Source organism: Protopterus annectens, chromosome 2.part1 (assembly GCF_019279795.1).
Source record: "Protopterus annectens isolate FY-2018-M chromosome 2.part1, PAN1.0, whole genome shotgun sequence".
Taxonomy (NCBI): domain Eukaryota; kingdom Metazoa; phylum Chordata; order Ceratodontiformes; family Protopteridae; genus Protopterus; species Protopterus annectens.
This window is the reverse complement of record NC_056729.1, coordinates 726,124,140-726,145,259: the sequence shown is the minus strand read 5'-3', so window position 1 is coordinate 726,145,259 and position 21,120 is coordinate 726,124,140.

Here is a 21,120-nt window from a genome sequence, read left to right as displayed (position 1 = left end):
AAAGTGTTCTCTGTCACCTTCCTTTTCTTCCTCTCTCTGCTTTCTGATCTTGGCATCTTTATGCTTTTTTGCTGGATTAAAAAAGGGAGTTGCTAGAAAAAAGGCCCATGATTAGAATCTTTTTTTGGCATATTCCCTGTTACTGTTCCATTCAAACTTTCACTGTTTCCTGGTGAATCACAAACTCCTTCCATTTCCTTACTTATATTATCATTGTTCTGAGGTAATGAGATGACTTCTATTTCTTTCATCTCAGCCACTACCACACTTCCATTAGTTCTTTTACTCGTCTTAGTATGTATATTTATATCTCCTTGTTGCTCGTTGTTACTTGAGCTGTTATGTATTTCCGCCTGCACATTTACCCGATGTATGGGTCATTTTACTCCACTCATTTTGACATTACTGTCAGGCTGTGAACTTCTAGCGTGTACCTTCTTTTCCTTAGGCCATTCAAATGTGTCCAGTTGTAAAATCATTAAAGTCCCTCTTAAATTTATTACTTTTTAAGGCTCTCAGTCTACTGTCATATGCATCTAATTTATCCTGTAGATTTTCAAGCTTCATTATACTATTGTCTGAGAGTTCCATATGCTCTAATTTTTTTCTGCTTATTTTCAGTGAAAGCCAAGGCTTCTTCTTCTTCTTAAGGCTTAAAAAATTCTAACAGCAGCTTCATGTAGTGAAAACTGGTCTCTGTATTAATCTCTTGCCACTTAGCAAGTAGCTCGGGATATGTATTGCCGTAACTCGGCATACATCTGACTCTCAGCCCTCTTGCTATTACATTATGATGCAGGCAAGCTTCCATGTGGAAGCATTGCCACTGCAATCTTTTGAGCTTATAAGCTGCATTTTCCACATTAAAGATATGATCAAACTCAGCATTTGTTTCTTCACTCAAAGCTCGGTTTGTTCCATCATCTAGATTTCAATCAAGTAAAGGATTTACAATACCAGCACCACTTGATGAAGTGATATATACCTCTTTTAAAATGGTACTGCTTCTGAAAGAATCCTTTCACAATCTATGTGCTTCAGTGAAAAGTCAGTGTCTTGAAAAGGTACATTGACAGCAGCTTGAAAGTGTCAAAAGTAAAAAGCTGAAGTCGCATGACCTTTTTCCATAACTGATTATCTTGAGTAGTCATTTTGATATCTGTATCTATATCTATATGTTTATTCATCTGCCTTTCTAGCTACCTCATTAGATGGCTAGCTGTCTTTTGCCTATCTACCTATTTGCCTGTCTGTGAATCTGTCTGTCTCTGCATCTATTTAACTTGTTAGCTCCTTCTTTCTATCTAGCTGTCTATCTATCTATATGTTTTTCCTTTAGGATTACTGTCATAAGATAAGGACAAGAGTTGTATCTATAATGTTGTGAACACAACATCAGTTTTCATAACATTCCAAAGCAAATGCAACCTGCTACATTTTTAACCATTGTGGCTGACAGGCACAAGCCACCAGGTACCCCTGCTACAAGTGGCTTCACCCTTGCACGCCCTTAGTTCAATTCCCTAATTCCATAGACAAGCAAACATTGAAACTGGGAAATATTATAATGATAATCATCATAGTATTGCCATCATCTTAGAAGATGTTCTTCTGCATAGTTTGTATATTTAAATAAGATATATGTGGGTGCAACCCACCACAATGAGATGAGAAAGGGACTTGCCCTACAGGAAGAAAAACAAACATGGAAAATCATGCTTGTAACTTGACACTGCCTGTACATACTGCAGATTACAACTTCTGAGTAAAGCTGATTGAACGGGCTTAGATATTTTAGCCATGACATTATATGACTTAGATTACACTGTCCTTTAAGCTATCTATAAAATACATAGATAGATAGATGGATAGACAGACAGATACATGAGTTGTAGGTAACTCAACAAAATGCAAAAATATTCAGTCAATCTTGACCAATGTCTGCATATTAATAATCATAGTTACCAAAAAAATCAGACATACTACAAAATTAAAAGACTGCAAAATGAAAACACTCTCCTCAAAAAAAAAAAAAAAAACACCATCACATTCAAAACAAATTTGCCACAAATAGTGATAGTGTTAAATGAAGGGTATATAAAATAGTTTTCTAAAGTAAGATAAACGGGTAGGGCTGGGGGCATGAGCAAGATTCAATGTAGGGGTAAAAATGTATCCCTCTGCACTATCTTCCTAATACTTACTAACCCTAATGCTAACCCTGCATCTGCTTCTGTCCCTATGCCTAACCCAAGCGATGCGCCTCATCTTAGAAAAAAAACTTATCATAACACCACCACTACACAAGACAGGCTCAGTTACCCATCATACTCATCAGCACACAAGTACAAGACAATATCTACCTCAATATTGTATACTAACCCTAGCACTAACCTGAAAACACTTGCAACATACTTCATCTATCTCTTTACATATACTTACCACAACCCTAATCCCCTTAATGATCACAGAAACACACACCTTTAATCCCTAGTGTAAAAACGTTTGGCATAATGTGAGTTTCAGCATTAACAAAAGAAACTCCACTTACCTGGTAAACCGACCCCACTCCTTTCAGCAAAATCACACTTTGGGTAAAACTGCATTCATCAAAGGCAGCATTCAACCAACTTCACAGTTACAAACAGAACACAAATTCAATGAAGCCATAAGTTGACCACTTTGATAAACATATGTATGCATTTTTTATGTATGAATAATATGTTTATAACCAAATATACAAGCATGTGTGCACATGCTTGTGAGTCTGTGATTTTGAGTGTGTGTGTGTGTGTGTGTGTGTGTGTGTGTGTGTGTGTGTGTGTGTGTGTGTGTTTGTGTGTGTGAATGTGTGTATACATGTGTGTAAAGCTTAGCTGGACAAATATTTGCATAACACACATTCCCAGAGTTATTTAGTTTGCAAAATCCTGACTATACTGATTTAAACATTTTATATTCCAATTGTATGCAGTTATTATTTTTATAACAGCAATCAGAATACTTAATATGAGTAAATTCTGAAGAGCAATCAAAAATATATTCTATCCTTCTTACATCTGATTAAACAGCAAATGTGGAGAATGTATTCTTAGTGTTATATTTATCTGCTATTCTTCTACATTTCTACTCTACAAAGCTAGTGATGACCTATTAAATTTAATAGTATATTTATGAGATTAGCCCATAAATGACAGGCAGACATTTTCCAATTATGAAAACTACACTCATGATTTAAGACTGATAATATAAGCCAGGTCATCATTATTTCAGGAAAGAAGCAATGTTAAATACAATTCATTCTATATTATGAGTAATATCATTTAGTCTAAGGTAGAGTGTTACAGGAAATCAGCTGATTTTTCTTTGGGGGTAACAATGAGAAATGGCCAATCCCCCAAGGAAAATAATGATTGATACTAAAAGGCTTGTTGGTAAGCAATACACAACTGCTGACATTCTAATTAAAGTTTCTTCCGCTCATACATATATATATGTATTAGCTCAGCATAGATGACCTTGTGATAGGAAATGTATTCCTGTTCACATGTTTATGCATTTTCATCAAGGCAAGAAGACCTTTACTGATCTCATACAGAAACAGGATATTACCTTTCCTGATCTAATCTAAATAGTAAATTAATGTTGTTTGCAGAGGTGCTTGAGAAGGCATCTACAAAGTGAAGGGAAAAAGGATCAAAGCATTAAAGCAAAAATATATTCTGTAATCAACCATCACATCATTCAGCACCCATTGTATCATAGGGATCTACTCATATAAGAAACATGTTTGAAGCTCCATTTGTCTTAGCTTACATGCGACAGCAGATACAATATCCACAAATCACATAGCTGCTCACATTAAATTGCTTATAATTCATTAAATGCTGAATAGTCACTGGAATAACAAAAAAGTGCATTACTTCAGTATTAATAAAAAAGTCGGAAAGTATCATATAATTTGCCAGTTTGTGATCAAATGATATTCTTAGCCAAACAGCTAAAAAATTCAGTATGTATCTTACCCAGTTTGGTACAGTGAGTTCTCCCCTGATGCAGTCAAAGCGATACTGTTCAATGTCTTTGCATTCATATCCCTCTGGGCAGGGTTTAAGGATACAATAGCCACCTTCCTGAATGATTTCTTAAAAATAGAACACAGAGTAGGAAAGTAGGCATTGAGCAACTATTAAAGCTAATTAAGATACAGAACAGAAAGATGCATACATTAAAAACTTTCTTATTTTAGTAGCATGGTTTTGGATGTCTCAGTATTACAAAATATTATACAAGTTGTGATGAAGTGAGGTATTGCCAGCTATGCCAGGAGAAGGAGGGCAGTAGATGTGTAACATATGCCAGCACGGCTAGCTGGAATTTTGTAAATAATTATATGTCATTTGTATATCAAACTGATTTGTACAGATGCTTGTGTTTAAAAATGTGTTTGTAAAGTTGCTGCTGTTAAAAATGTATCAACAGTGTGGCCTGCTGGACAGAAAAGAAATATACATGTATATCAGACTGTACTGTACTGTAAATGTTTAAATGTATATGTTTTAACAGCAGATACTGGAAAAAAAGGTTAAGCTCAGCTTCAGCTAACTTTCAGAAATATTAAGAAATTAAATTATTGGGCCTAGGCCATAAAGATGTTATCTCACAGTTTCTAATGAAGCCAGAGATGCAATGTCTGTAAGAAATGTGGTTTATTAGCTCCTGTAGGAAGAGTGGAGGTGTTTCATGGTTTTTATTATTTCTAGGAGCTGCATCAGATGTTAGCAAGGTTCTCTGTGTGTTTATTATTGACACATAGGTACTAAATCCTGGCAGGTTCTAGCAATAGGAGGTTGCCTGGGAACCAGGAATCAGATGACCAGATGTATGTGATGTCAATCTGGAATCTGTCACTAAAATAATATTTAATATTATGTGAGACTGAAGTCTCAAGGCAGTCTGTTTTTGGGACCTGACAAAGAAGGAAGACCACTTACCCACTTCACCTTGCCTTGCTCTAGTAAGTGAACCCAGTAATAGTAATTCTTTAGATCAGTCAGGAAAATATAGTGAGATTAGTTAATTATTGTTTTTCTGTAACTGTGTGAACCTTTCCACCTGTGTTATTTTTACTATTTCCTGTGTTTGAAACTCTTGTGTTTATTGTAAATAGCTGTTTAGTATTTTCATGTTTTTTATTATTTATTAAATATATTTAAACTTTTCATTGTGGTTGGTCCTTTAGAGAATATTTTAACCTTTCAGAACACTCATATCTATTTGGTGACACTTTAGCCACTGCTGAAAACCTTACTGCATTGGTCAAACTACCATTCATATTAATATTAATTTCACTCAGTATAATTGGGTATCCTTGCCAGAGGCTTAGAATAGCTGGTGTTAGTAACTACCTTATAGACTGGGCAGAGGGGGGGCATAGCTACTAAACCTGTGCCAGTCTTTCCCAGGTGTGTGTGTGTGTGTGTGTGTGTGTGTGTGTGTGTGTGTGTGTGTGTGTGTGTGTGTGTGTGTGTGTGTTTGTGTGAAAATCAAATCTCAAAGAGTGTGTGCGTCAGCTACTTGGAGTAGGGACACAAAGCACTGCTTTTACAGACAGAGTGGTGGAGGACTTGGCTTGGACACTTGGCTAAGGACTTAACTCTGCAGCCATGCCAGCAGGGATCCTTATTGAGTACTTGGGGAGAGACAGAGAGAGAAACCCAGACCCCAAGTTGAGTATGTTCCCTGTGTGTTCTGCTTGATGCAGAGATAGGCATCGGGCAAAACTGGGCATGTCCATTTTTGTTCCAAGTGATCATCCCTCTCCAGTGTCAGTGGTGAGGATTGAGGCTCTTTGATTACTTGCTCAGAGAGGGGATGCCACATATTGCTGAGCAGTGATGTGGATATTAATGGAACTTCTGTAGCCTTCAGCCAGTTGTCACTAAAGGTGTGTCCTCTTATCAGACACAAGGTAAGCAAACAGAGTTTCATTTCATAACAGTTTCATTTTGGTTTTGTTAGTTAAGTTTAGTCAGGGAATGCAGGCAAAGATGTCAGCAGATAATTATGGCAATCTGACAAAGGACCAGTTGGCCAAGACGTGTGAAGCCAAAGGACTGGTGTATGCCAACCTGACTAAAGAGGAAATTATTTCAGTCTTAATAGTAGCTGAGACCCGCAACCAGGGGGATAACCAGTCTGGTGATGGGAATTTGCAGCCCTCAGAAACAAAACAGTTCACCTTTTCCTCAAAGAACTTATAAATCCATCTGGAGTTAAAGAGACTTGAACTCTAGGCAAAACATTAGGACTGCAGCATTTGGAGGCTGAAGAAAATGAAAAACAACATCAACATGAGTGGGAGATGCTGACTCTTCGACAGAGTCATGGAGGTAATGAGGAAGGGAATAACAGAACTCCAGCAACAGTAAAGGTAAGTAAATTTCTTCCAGAATTTACAGGGGGTGATAATTTTGATAGTTTTATTCGGTTTACTATTGAAAATGCGAACGGCACTTGGGCGACAGTCGGATAGTCGAACGTATAAGGTCATAAACAAGGATGTCGAAGACAAAATAATCAATCTAGGAGCGGTTTTAACATGGGTGAGGTAGGGAAGATGTTTGTAGTAGGAATAATACTGAACACCTACCTCGACCCATGTTAAAACCGTTCCTAGATTGATTATTTTGTCTTCGACATCCTTGTTTATGACCTTATACGTTCGACTATCCGACTGTCGCCCAAGTGCCGTTCGCATTTTCAATAGTAAACCATTTTATTCATATATATATTTGAAAGGGTATGTAAATGGTATAAAGATGAGCAATGTCTCTGGGTACAGTTCCTGACCCTCTTACTCCATGGTAAAGCTGTAACTGCTGTTTTTAAATTGTCTGATATTGATTGTTTAAACTATGACAAAGTAAAGAAATGTTTACTTGAATGTTTTAAGTTAACACCTGAAACTTACATAAAAATGTTTCATGACCTTAGATACAAAGCAGATGAAAGTGTCTGTGAGTATATGGTGGAAATTAGCATTTGTTTTCATAGGTGGGTGAGTGAGTGTCAAGTCACCACTTTTAAAGGGCTGGGAGACGTTTGGTGAGGGAACAAGCCCTTAGCACTTTGCCTGAGCACATGAGAATCTGGTTGGCAGACCAAGAGTGTAACTCTGCAGATGAGCTGGGGGAAAAAGGGGATCTCTACTTAGCAAGCATGGCATCACTGCACAGGAAGGGGATACCCAGTGCTGCACAAGGATATAAAGGAACCCATTGTGGGCAGCCTAAACCATCTCAACAGAGTCCACCAGTAGCAGGGTACACCACTAGTTCAGGTACACGGCCAGGATCAGTGGGGGAATGTATCATATAAATGTCCACGGAGGCAAGGTGGGGAAAAAAAGTGGGGGAGCCAGCAAGTGGGAATAACAGTATGCCAGTGGTAAGTTGTCTGGAGACAATGAGAGTACAGAACTATCAACAAAGTTTATATCAGATCTTTGTGGATGGAAAACAGGCCACTGCTAAGAGACACAGCCTCTGGCATACCCATTGTAAAGCCTGCAGTGGTTAAACAAGAACAGTACTTTCTTGGGCAGACCACTCCAATCAGAGCTTTAGGAGGGACCCCATTCTAAATGCCTTTAGCCAGAGTTCACCTTGGATGGGAGGGTGGAAAAGGAAGCAAGCAAGTAGGTGTATTGAGGATATCCCTGCAAATGTCTTGATAGGGAATGATTGAGATAATGCAGTAACTTGTGTGCATGCACTTACATGTAGTCAGACATGGAGACAGGTATGTAGGTCTGGCAACCTGTGTGAGACCTAGACAGACCACATACCCAAGCCAGGGCTGGTGAGGTAGCTATTTCAGGGAGGAAGCTACCTTGTAGCAGTGAGCCTGAAGGTGAGCCACAGCTGCTGGTAGGTACTGATGTTCCCTTAGAACGTGTGACTGCAAGGGCAGAGGTGAGTGGTAGCACCCAGTACCCAAGCTAACAGTGAGGCACCTCTGTCAGAGGATACCAGACTTGCTGTGGAAGGGGAGATGGAAAAGTCACAAAGGTAGAGTTGAGACAGGCTCAGCTGTCAGACCCAACACTAAGAGGCTTGAAGGAGGTAGCTAGGGAGGCACCAGATTCTCAAGGAAAAGAGGACTCTGTATACTGGAGCAAAGGGTTACTTTATAGAGAGTGGACCCCTGAGGGAGTGCTAAATGGTGAGGTAATGCAGCAGTTGTCAGTGCCTACCATCTGGCACTTCTAGCCATAGCCCATGGCATTACTTTTGCAGGTCATATGGGCATAAAGAGTGCCAAGAGATGTATTAGGCAGAACATTAACTGGACTGGGATTGCCAGGAATGGAACAGGGTAATGCAGGGCCTGTGAGCAGTGCCAAAAGGTAGGCAAGGCAGGAGACAAGATCAAGGTTCATTTGATGCCTTTGCCTGTGATTGAAGAGCCATTTCAGAGAGTAACTATGGATATTGTGGGGTCTCTGAGTACCCCAAGTTTCACAGGGAAGAAGCAAGGGAGCCCGCAGGATTTTTTGCAGGGGGGTGCAAACCCAGAGCTCCACCCACATAGCTCACCCCGCCCCCTGCCAACACAGCCCCGCCCAAGTCCACCCACCCCAAGTCCCGCCCACACAGCCATTCCAGTGTCCCATTACTTGGCTATTTCTCCCCATTTACTGTAGACACTGTTCAAATCTGTGTGCATACTGTTTTATGCTTTAGTTCTACAATGATTACAGGCAGTTGGATTTAATTTACAACTTTTATTTCAAACATTATAGCCCAAACACTGAGACATTTACTAAACCTAAACAAAGCAATAGTCTTACAATGAAAACAGACTTGGCATTAAAGCTTCTCTACTTTTGAAACTCACATTCAATGAAACAGCATTGAAACCCACATTCAAAGAAAATGCATATGGCCAGTGGCAGGTTATTTACCTTTGAACTGTTTTCAAGCAATAGGCATTTACAACTTTTATTTCAAACATTATAGCCCAAACACTGAGACATTTACTAAACCTAAACAAAGCAATAGTCTTACAATGAAAACAGACTTGGCATTAAAGCTTCTCTACTTTTGAAACTCACATTCAATGAAACAGCATTGAAACCCACATTCAAAGAAAATGCATCTGGCCAGTGGCAGGTTATTTACCTTTGAACTGTTTTCAAGCAATAGGCTCCTTGCACACCATTAGGGCCATGCAAAAGTTCTTTGATTTACCTGATTGTATTAATTATAATATATAATTGAATTATATCCCTTGTATTATACAGCAACACTTGTTTGAGTGTCTCTGCTGAAGTAAAAGTAATCTGAATAATTCCACATTAAAGATATCTGAAACTAATGAAGATGTTGTTGCTAGAAAACAATTGTATATTTCAGTGTTTCATCTACAAATTCAGTGCCTGCTGCCATCAAAGAATAAATTGCCTATGTTAAATTAAAAAAATGGTAAGCTGGTATATTGCAATAGAAAATGGATGACAAGCTGAAAAACAGGTTCATAGTTATTAGGCATCTCATCCAAAGGAGGACATCCTGAGGACTGCAGCATACAAATGTATATGCTGTAGGAATAGAACCTCAAGCCTTTACATTAAGATGCAAGTATACTTGTGGTGCTACTAACATAGCTTTAAAACTTTATACCACAATAGAGATACCATTTGCTAAACAAAACAGTTGCACATTGTAAATAGACTTGGCATGAGCAGCAGTGAACTTAGCTTCCCTTAAAACTCACAGTTCCTTGAAAATGCACTTGAAAATTCCACCTGCTAACTCTAACTTGGGCATTTCACTTTCTCTCACAAACATACCACACCCCTCAAGGCCTCAACCTTAGTGCAAGAAATCTGGACAAAGCCTAAAATAAATAGGGACAGATTATAAATATGGCTCTCAGAAACTTAGAAAATTGCAAAAGTAACAGGATTTGTGTTAGTATGCATTTTTCTAAATGACATGACATCTAAAACTGAAATGTCTCATTTAGCAACTTCAATCCTTTTAGGAGGAATGGGGCAAAAATCTGGACAGCTGAGGGTATGCTACCTCCCTCTTATACACACACCAAATAATTCTGGTCAGACTTGAATTAGTTCTGGGAAGGTTGCACTGAACGGCACCGTGCTTGAGCTGAAGTGGGTAAAATCCTGGTAGCCAGTGATAACTGATCTGCAGCTCAGCAATGTGGAGCATTAAAGCATTTTTAGCAGAGCATTGTTTCATCACTACCTATTGTGTTTGCACATAAGCTGTAGTTATTTTAAACATTTGCCTTTTTTGATTACTACAGAGTACATTTACCCACCAGAGCTATTGTGTTTTGACTTCAGTGTGGAGCTAGTTGTTGCAGGGCTTGGCTTTTAAGTAAGGTAGCAATGCTTATTTACCATATACCATTAAAGCCACCCAACTACAAGTGTACTAACACACAGACACTGCTATAAGACACTGGTCTGCAATAAAATGTAATGAGCTTCTGAAAATACTGTAATCCTGTCCTTTTATTACAATGAATATAAAATACTTCGAAATAAGGTAAAAAAGCTCATAATCTTCGACCGACAAAACTACTTTTCCACACTTCAAAACAATAATAAAATCAAACCCTCAGACATTTTGGAAAGGTATCTCTACTCTACTTAACCCCAGCAAACTAGATAACCCTACCCCAGACCCAAACGCTCCTGACCAAGACTTGGCTACCCAATTTAACTTTTTATTGAATCCATTTCCAAATTAACATCATCTTTCTCTAACACCACTACATTCTCCAAAACTCCCTTACCATCCCCAACCATCTCTCTACCCTACTCTGCTACTACTTCCTCATTCCCATCTACTAACTCCCATCCCTCCACTCCTCCTACTCCTACTCCTACTACTTCATCAGCTTCATCTGCCCCTAATTCTCCCTCTTCACACTCCTTTTTCTCATTTAAACCTATACCCACTTCTACTATAAAGAAACTCCTTATGAAACTGAAGCCATGCACCAATGCTCCTGATAACATCCCTTCTTACTTTCTTAGCAAAGCTGCTGAAGCAATCCTATTAGCATTTTAATCAACCGCTCTATCCAAGAATGTATAGTACCCCAAGTCTGGAAAAGGGCCTTTATCATACCTCTACATAAAGTTGGCAACAACAACAATGTTACTAATTTCCGCCGCATCGCTATTCTGTCCCCATCTCTAAACTCCTAGAAAAGTGTATCCAACTACAACTCCTTCCACATCTCTTAGATAATCATCTACTAACTCCACATGGATTCAGACCACATCATAGCACTATGACCGCCTCCTCTCCTTCCTTGAAACTGTAAATAAAGCCCGACTCTGGCCAAATTGTTTCTACCCTACTACTCGACCTCTCTAAGGCCTTTGACACACTCTCACAGCCTGCTACTAACTAAACTTTCTAAACTTAACCTATCTCCCTCCTCCTTGAACTGGTTCTCCAGCTACTTATCTAACAGATCTCAAGCAGTCAAATGGAAAAAGGCCACCTCCTCATTTCTAAATACTCCTACTGGGGTACCCCAGGGCTCTATACTGGGTCCCCTTCTCTTCAATATATTTATAAATGATTTCCGCAACTCTATCCCATTCTCAGACATCATCCAATATGCCGATGATTCTGCTATTATCTCTGCCACCTCTATCCCCTCACTCCTAAAACTGACTCAAGATGCTTTTACAACAACTGAGCAATGGATGAAAAGGAATCACCTAGCACTCAATGCCTCTAAAACCAAATTAATGTTAGTCACCCCCTCTAAGGCAACTTCTTTCAATATAAACACATTCCACATCTCTAGACAAAATAATCTACCCCTGGAACTGGTGTCCGAGACCAAGTTACTTGGGGTCCAAATTGATAACCAGCTCAAATTCAACTCCCACCTACAGTTAAATATCAAGAAAACCCATCAAAAACTAGGTATGCTTTACCGATAAAATCATTACCTTACACCTGCAACCAAAATCACCCTCTCTATCTCATTTCTTATCCCCTCCCTTCTCTATGGAGCTCCACTCCTAACTAATCTACAGACCTCTCTAAAAACACAACTTTCCTCTTGCTACAACAAAATTGCCAAGTTCGCTACCAACCACAAGTCCTCCACCCACCACTGTTCCTCTCTCCAAAAACTAAAATGGCTAGAGCTACCCAGTTATCTCACATATACTCAACTAAATCTTGCACATAAGCTCATTTTCAACCCCTCCCTTTGTCCCTCCCTTTCATCAGCCTTTAAAATGCACCTTCCTGCTAGAGTATTAAGGTCCAACAATCAAAATCTATTAGAAGTATATAAACCAACTCGTCCCCAGGCAAAATCTTCTGTCTTATGGCCTTGCATGCCTTTGGAACTCCCTACCACCTTCCATTCCCCAACCATTTTATATTTAAAAGATCTCTTCACTCACATCTAGTATCCCAGTGGGAATGCTCTTGCTCAAACCCCACATAATTAACACTTGCAAACTCCATCTTCTTTCTTCCTCTGTTTCCTCCTGCAACTTTCCTAATTACCCACCCTAACTCATACATATTATTATTCCTACAATAATCGGAAAGAATATACTAGGCCACACTTCCTAAGTATTGCTTCCCTAATACGTTATTACTTCTCAGTACTTTTGTGCATTGCTTCCTAATATGTTATTATTCCTCAGTATTGTCATGAAATGCTTCCAAATATGTTGTTATTTCTCAGTGCTTTTGTGCTAAATTTCCCTTTAGTCTGTATTACCTATTAATTTCATCACTAGATTGTACTCACTCTAGTTTTTGTTGTATTATTTGCAAATAGTTATTTATTGTATGATTAACTTCTGTGTAATTGTATAATTTGTATATCTATTAATAACCTACTTAGTTTTGGAGCTTTTCTCCCCAGGACTCCATTGAAAACGGGTTCATTTGGCCCAATGGACTATCCTGGCAAACCAACTGCAAATAAAATAAATAAATAAAATACTGTCATATGCATTTCAATACCCAAGGCTTATACATTATCTAGTCATGTAAATATTCTCTGCATGGCAACAACGAAAAGGCTTTCAATGCTGGTAATTCTTTAACAATATGCTTACTAAAGCTTACTTGCATCTTACAATGTCCGACAAGCTTACTAAAGCTTACTTGCATCTTACAATCTCCGACAAGCTTACCTGATGTTCATTAAACCATGGCTACTTAAACAGAGCAACAGGGCACTGTGACAGCATACAGTTCCTGAATAAGAAGCATAAATCAACAGTACAAAAATCTGATAGAAAACCAGAACATTTTGCAAAATCAAGGACAGATGAAAAGCCACGGTCGTATTTGTGATCTACTTTGGATGGGGGAATACTCTGCACACTTACACTGCATAACTGCTCCTTGCCTTCCATGGACACATCCAGAGCCACTACAATGGGGAGTGGGGTGCAATAAGTATGTCACAATTTGAAATGTCCCTGGCTGACAGTGATGGATCTGACACTCATACCTCTCAACTTCAGAGCAAGAAATCTGGACAAAGCCATACATAGAACTAGAAGTGGGACACAAGCCCAAAAATAAGGCCAATTTTTAAATATTGCTCTTATAACTTAAATAGAACAGGTAGATCTTGCATTAGTACAAATTTTCTGAAGGGTATGAAATCTGAAACTCAAATGTCTGCCATTATTTTCTAACTTCAATCTTTAATGACTTGCCACTAATTTGCCAGAAAACCACAATTTTATGAAAAACGGACCAAAATGTGATGCAAAATACCTGTCAAAAAGGGACACCTTTTAATATTAACAGTTAACTTGAAGCAGCTAACAAAATAAGAGCATCCACATGCATTTCTGAAATAAAGGTAATCTATAAGTGATCATTACAGTTATATATAATTGTAAACCTCCACATTTTCTTCCAAAATTGCCATTTTGGAGGAGGGATTATTAGGGAGAGCAACATTTTGAGCCAGAATTGGGGACAATTGAGATGTTTGGATATTCCTAATCTACAAAGTGATTTCTCTCAACCTCTTAATGCAGGAAATGTGAACAAGGCCAAATATATTGAGGAACATACAAACACTACTAAAAATTGCTCTTGTATAAACTTAAAGACAGTCTTGCATTAGCATGCATTTTTCTGAAGGTTATGACATCTGAAACTCAATGTCTGTCATTTAATGGCTTCATTCCTAAATGATTTGCTAGAAAACCACAAATTTGAGGAACAAACCAAAAATAAGCAGCAAATATCTATTCATTCTGCAAAGATATGGACAACTGAGAGGTATAGTTCAACCGGGGCTGTCTGAGTTTGCTACCCCCCCTCACAAAATCATGGTCAAATGGAGCCTCCCCCCTGCAGCCATTCCAATGTCCCATTCCTTGGTTATTTTGCCCCATTTATCATAAACACTAATGTGCATACTGCTTTACTTCTGCGATGATTTAGGATTTCATTTGAAAGTTTTATTTTGCATTTTACAGCACAAACCCTAATACATATCTGTTAAAGCAATGCAGTCTCACAATGAAAATAGACTAACATTAAAACTTCTCTGCTCTTGAAACTCACATGCATTGAAACAGCACTGAAACCCACTTTCAGAGAAAATACTTTTTGCCAATGGCAAATATTAACTCTGGGCTGTCTTCAAAATCATAGGCCCCTCGAACATAACATACACATGCTCTTTGATACACCTTCCTGACTGTATTACATTATATTCCTTGTACAATACAGTACAGTTGTTAGAGGGCATTTTAAATTTATTGTTTTGAACATTTTTCCAGTAAAAAATGAAAAAAAAAGCATCCACAAATGACAAAACTGCCCAATTCAGAACATTTCCATCATAAAAAGTCTACTCAAGTCCACCAGTATCAGTAAAAATATACACAATCTCTGAAGTAGTAAACTCCACATTGAAAAAATTTGTAACTAATAAAGAGGTTGCTGCTAGCAAACACTTTATATGTCATTGTTTAATCTACAAATAAAGTGCCTGTTACCCTTGAAGAATAAATTGCTTTTGTTGCATGCAATAAAAAAATGAAAAGCTAGTAATACCGCAATAGGGAATGGATAGCAAACTGTTAACAGGTTCATAGTTACTAGGTATCTTTGCCAAAAAGACTGCAGCATCCACCCCCTTTGCAACACAATACAGCATCAGCAATGCATTTACCTACTGTGGGAGTAGAACCCACAGCTTTCAGCATCTAAAGCAAGTGCACTATCTGTTGTGCTATTAACAATGCAAGCAGACTAAACATAAGCAGCACTAAACTTTTGCTCCCCTGCAGCTCTCAGCTCCTTGTAAAATCTACTCGACACTCAATGTATCTCTGAACTTTTCAGCACAAGAAATCTGGAAAAAGCCAACATTTATTGGGGGGGGGGAGACAAAAGGCCAAAAACCAGGGATACATTTTAAACATTGCTTGTATAATGTTTGAAAGTTGCTAGAATAAAATGCACCATACATTTCACTGCCACGTCTTGAACCCAGGGGACCCCGTGCAAAACAGTCAGAGCAACATACCACTACGCCAAATCAACTGTTTTGTGAAAGAGGAAGACTGAAACTTAAATAGCTACCATTTAGTGAATTCAGTTCTCACCATAGCACAGCTGTCAACCTCTTAGCACAAAATACCTGAACAAAGCCAATAATGGGTGACTACAACCACCAAACATTCAGTGAATTCAGTTCTCACCATAGCTCTCAACCTCTTAGCAAATAACACCGGACAAAGCCAGTAATGGAGAATATAGCCCCCAAACATATTCAGTGAAATCAGTTCTTACCATAGCTCTCAACATTAGCAAAAAACCTGGATGAAGCCAATAAATACCTGAACAGAGCCAATACTGGGTGAATACAGCCCCCAAACATATTCAGTGAATTCAGTTCTTACCATAACTCTCAACCCTAGCACAAAACCTGGATGTAGCCAATAATGGGGGAAATACAGTCCCAAACACTACCTAAACAAAGCCAATACTGGGTGAATACAGCCCCCAAACATATTCAGTGAATTCAGTTCTTACCATAACTCTCAACCCTAGCACAAAACCTGGACGAAGCCAATAATGGGGGGAATACAGTCCCAAACACAGGGATACATTTGAAATATCCATCTTGTACACTTAGAAAATTGCTAGAATAAAAGCTTTTGTTACCATGCACTTTCTGAAAAATATGAAGTCTGATATTGAAGTGTGTCCATTTTTTTTAACTTTTGTTAACCAGGAAAGTCTGACTTTGAAAAAAAGCTAATTTTTAGCAGAGGCCCAGGAGAAACACTCCAGACAGCCAAGAATAAAACCAGAGAACATGTAGCTGTCAGGCAACAAGGACACAAATGCAGAAACCACAGATTTTATGAGGAACAGAAAAAGTATGAGGGAAAATCCTGCAACATTTTTACAAATGGTGGTGGATAGGGAATTCAGGCTCTTGCCACTTGGGCCCAAGGTACAGGGTTCAAGCCTTATTATCTACCCACCACCATGTACACCTGGGGCATTTCACACACACACACACACACACACACACACACACACACACACACACACCTCTACCTGAAAGTGTCCCATCTTCTGTCTGTTTACTCCTGCTTGCTATTCCGTTTCAGGTCCTATCTTCCATTCGTTTCAGGTCCCGCTTGAATCATCCCGCTTGTAAACCCGTCTGTGTGAGTTCCCGCTCACAAACTTCTAAATGAGAGCGATGATGTCAGCACGCCCGCGACTGGACTCTTAGCATGGACTTCTTTCTTCTTAAAGAAAAACGCACGTAAAAAAAAAAAAAAAACTTTTTTTGAAATTATCTAGCCGATTCCAGGGGGGTGCAAGTGCCTGCGGGCACCCTTGGGAAGAAGTGTATCCTAGTGGTAGTAGATTATGCTACCAGATACCCTGAGGAGGTGACTCTGTCCTCCAATGAGGCAGAGAAGGTGGCAAATGTTAGTGATTTTCAGCAGGGTAGGTTTCCTGAGCAAAATATTGACTGACAGAGGTGCCAATTTCATGTCAGACCTGCTGCCTTGTCTGTGGAAGTGCTGAGGGTGAAGCACCTAAACAAACATCCCCTATCATGCCCAGACTAATGGTCTTGTGGAAAGGTTAAACTCTACAGTAAAGACCATGATGCAGGCATTTTTAGACCAGCTTAGAAGACAGTGGGACAAATATTTGCCCCATCTGCTGTTTTCTTACAGACTGGTACCCTGGGAATCCACAGGTGTTTCACCCTTTGAGTTTCTGTATGGGCATAGGATGAGGGGGCCATTAGAGTTGATTCATGCTGAGTGGAAGAATGAGTGTGAATCCCACAAGTGGTCTGTTGTGACATAAGTTCTAAACCTCTGGACAAGGCTTTGGGAACTCCTGGGCTTGGCCGAGGAGAACCTGGCAGGAGCCCAACAGCAGAAAAACATCTGGTATGACAGGAATGCTTGAATGAGAGAGTATGCTGTGGGGTAACAGGTTATGGTTCTAATCATTCCAGTCAGACAAGATAAGCTGCAGGCAGCTTGGGAGGGACCCTTCAAAATGGAAAGGAAGGTCATTGATATTAACTACATGGTAGAACTGCTAGGCAGAGGCACATATTGTACTATGTTAACATGATAAGGTCTTGCCATGATAGGAAGGCCCTGGTGCTGAGTATTTGCAGTGTATGGAAGGAGGAGTCTGATGGGGATCTGGTGACTGAGCTTTTCAGTTCGGCTTGGACTGACACCTCAGTAGAAGCTGTAGCAATGTTGCAGAAGCTATCCCCTACCCAGGTTCGAGAAATCCAAGCAGTGTTACATGAGTTTGGGGACATGTTCACTGGGAAACCAGGGTGTACCTACCTGGTGCAGCACCATGTGGATACAGGACCCTAAAGGCCTATCAAGCAGGCCCATTATAGGGTGTCTAAGAGAGTTAAACAGACTCTGAGGGAGGAGATACAGGAAATGTTGGAACTGGAGATAATCCAGGAGGCAAGCAGTCCCTGGGCCTCCCCATTGTTGTTGGTACCAAAGAAAGATGGCAGCACCAGGTTTTGTGTGGACTACAGGAAACTAAATAGGCACACAGAGTCAGATGCTTGCCCCATGCCTGGGACAGATGAAACCTTAGAGAAGCTGGGTGGGACTAAATATCTGACCACTGTTGATCTGACCTAGGGCAACTGATACTTGTCCTTGACTAGTACCACTAAAGCAAGGTCAGCCTTTGTGACTCCTTTCAGATTATACGATTTCCAAAGATGCCCTTTGTCATGAAAACTGCCCTGGTAACCTTCCAGAGGCTGGTAAATCATATCTTAGCAGGAGCAGGAGATTATGCCCTTGCTTACCTGGATGATATTGCCATTTACAGCCATTCCTGGCATGAACACCTTTGGCATGTCAGGGAGGTCCTTTGAAGACTGCAAAGGGCAGAGCTGACCATTAAGCCAGTAAGTGTCAGGTGAGTATGTCAGAGGTCTCATACCTGGGACATAGAGTGGGGAGTGGGGAGATCAGGCCAGAACCTGCCAAAGTAGAAGCCAAGTATAGTACAATAGCTGCTCCCCTTACAGACCTGATGAGGAAAACAGGCCAGACAAGTTAGTGTGGACCCAGCCTACCAGATTGCATTCCAAAAGCTTAAAGAGGCATTTGGAAGACCCCGTGTTAGCCACTCCAGATTACAGCAAAGAATTTGTTGTGCAGGTGGGTGCTTCAAATCAGCCAGTTTCCTCAGAGGGAGATGAGCACCCAGTGGTATATATCTCAGGTGTAAACTCCAGCCTAGGGAGGAATGTTATGCAGCAGTACAAAAAAGAATATCTAGCTATAATATGGGCATTGCAGATACCTTAATCCAATCTGTATGGAAGGAAATTCACTGTAGTTACAGACCACAATCCCTTAATATGGCTACATCAAGCCAGCCAGCAAAATGCCAAGTTATTAAGGTGAAGCCTAGGGTTGCAGACATATGATAGGACAATGCAACACCTCAGTGGGATTAGCAATGCAATGCAGATGGGCTCTCAAGACCAGGTATCAGTTAATGTATTCTCAGATAGACTCCTTCCTCTCAAGCAACATTTCTCAAGGGTCAGTTGAAAAACTAGCTTGAGTCTTCAAAGTGGGGAGAGATGTGACAATGTGAGGTATTGCCAGCTATGCCAGGAAAAGTAGGGCAGCGGATTTGTAGTATATGCCAACACAGCTAGCTGGAATTTTGTAAAGAATTACATGTCATTTGTATATCAAATTGACTTGTACAGATACTTGTATTAAAAAAAAGTATTTGAAAAGTTGCTTGTTTTAAAAATGTATCAACATTGTGCCCTGCTAGACAGAAAATAAATACACATGCATATCAAACTGTACTATATTGTAACTGTTCAAATGTATATGTTTTAACAGAGGGTACTGAAAGAGAATGAAAAGAGCTTAGGCTCAATTCCAGCTAACTTTGAAAAATAATAAGAAATTAAATTACTGGACCTAGGCAATGTTATCTTACATTTTTGAATGAAGCCAGAGTGCACTGTCTGTAAGACGTATGTCTTATTAGCTCCAGTAGGAATAGTGGAGGTGTTTTATGGTTTTATGACTTTCAAGAGCTGCAGCAGATCTTAACAAGGCTCTATGTATGTATGTTTGTATGTATGTATGTATGTATGTATGTAGTATTGATGCATAGGAGCTAAATATTGGCAGTTTCTAGCAATTGGGTATTGCATGGGAACTAGGAGTCAGATGTCCAGATATATGTGTTCTGGAATCCATCACTAAAATAATGTTTAACACTCGTTGAGGCTGAAGTCTCAGGGCAGTCTGTTTTGGGGACCTGACAAAAAAGGATGACCACTCACTCACTTCATTTTGCCTTGCTCTAATAAGTGAACTAGGGGAGAATAATTCTTTAAGTCAGTCAGGAAAATATAGTGAGATTAGTTTTTCTGTAACTGTGTGAAACCATCCACATGCACATGTTATTTTTAATATTCCCTATGATTGAAACTCTGTTTATTGTAAATAGATATTATTGAAATTATGCACTATATTTGGTGGTGTTTTTCTACAGCCAACCTTCCTCTACACAGAGGGGCAGGTTTCCTAGTTTCTAAAAAATACATCGCCTCAATAATTTTTGGTGTAACCAGTTTGCAGTGCAAATATATATATATATATATATATATATATATATATATATATATATATATATATCAAAAATTACATTGCCTCAATATTTTTTGGTGTAACAAGTTTGCAGTACATACATCAACAAAAAGGTGAGCTTAAGAAATGAGGGAGGCAATGAGTGGCAGAAAGACTCGCAAAAAAAGTAAAAGAAAGTCAAAAAGTCAGTGGACATTCAGAAATCATGTAGCTGAAACACTTGTTTTTCCTTAAGTGACCATGCGCATATTTCCCATGGGCCTCCATCAATGGATGCTTTCATATATTATGTAATAAAAGTTCTGGTTTACCACTGCCCATCTGATGTTTTTCCCACGTGACATTCCTGTGTGAATTTCTTACATGTTGTGGCCATTATTTGGGAAATTTACCCATCACACTAATGTTTTGGGAATAAAGTTTTTTTTCAATAGTTGAATGCTTTCAGAAAAAAACCCAAACTATTTGTTTATGTTGTAGTGGTGAGTCCATGAAGAGGGGTGAAAGATATCATGGCTATCACTATTGATGTCTGGCTTTATTGGCCTAAATGCCTCAACAGAGAGTTGTGAAATGAAAAAAAACATCAGTGGGCATTCAGAAGTGATGTAGCTGAAATTCATGTACTTGAGGAGTTATCTGAATGTTTCCTATGGGCCTCCTTTACAGGAACTTTAAGGAATTACATAATAATGAATCTGGATTAACAGAGCCTTTGAAGGTTTTTGCCTATGTGGCTTTGTAGTATGACCTTTTTATCCATTGCTTTAGTAGTAAATAATGTAGTGAAACTGGCCTTTAAAAAAGGGTATTTTTCACTTTCTCCGCATTGATAGTAACTTCAAAATAATTAGCTTGGTTTCTACCCAGTGAATAGGGTAATTCAAGCATGTTCT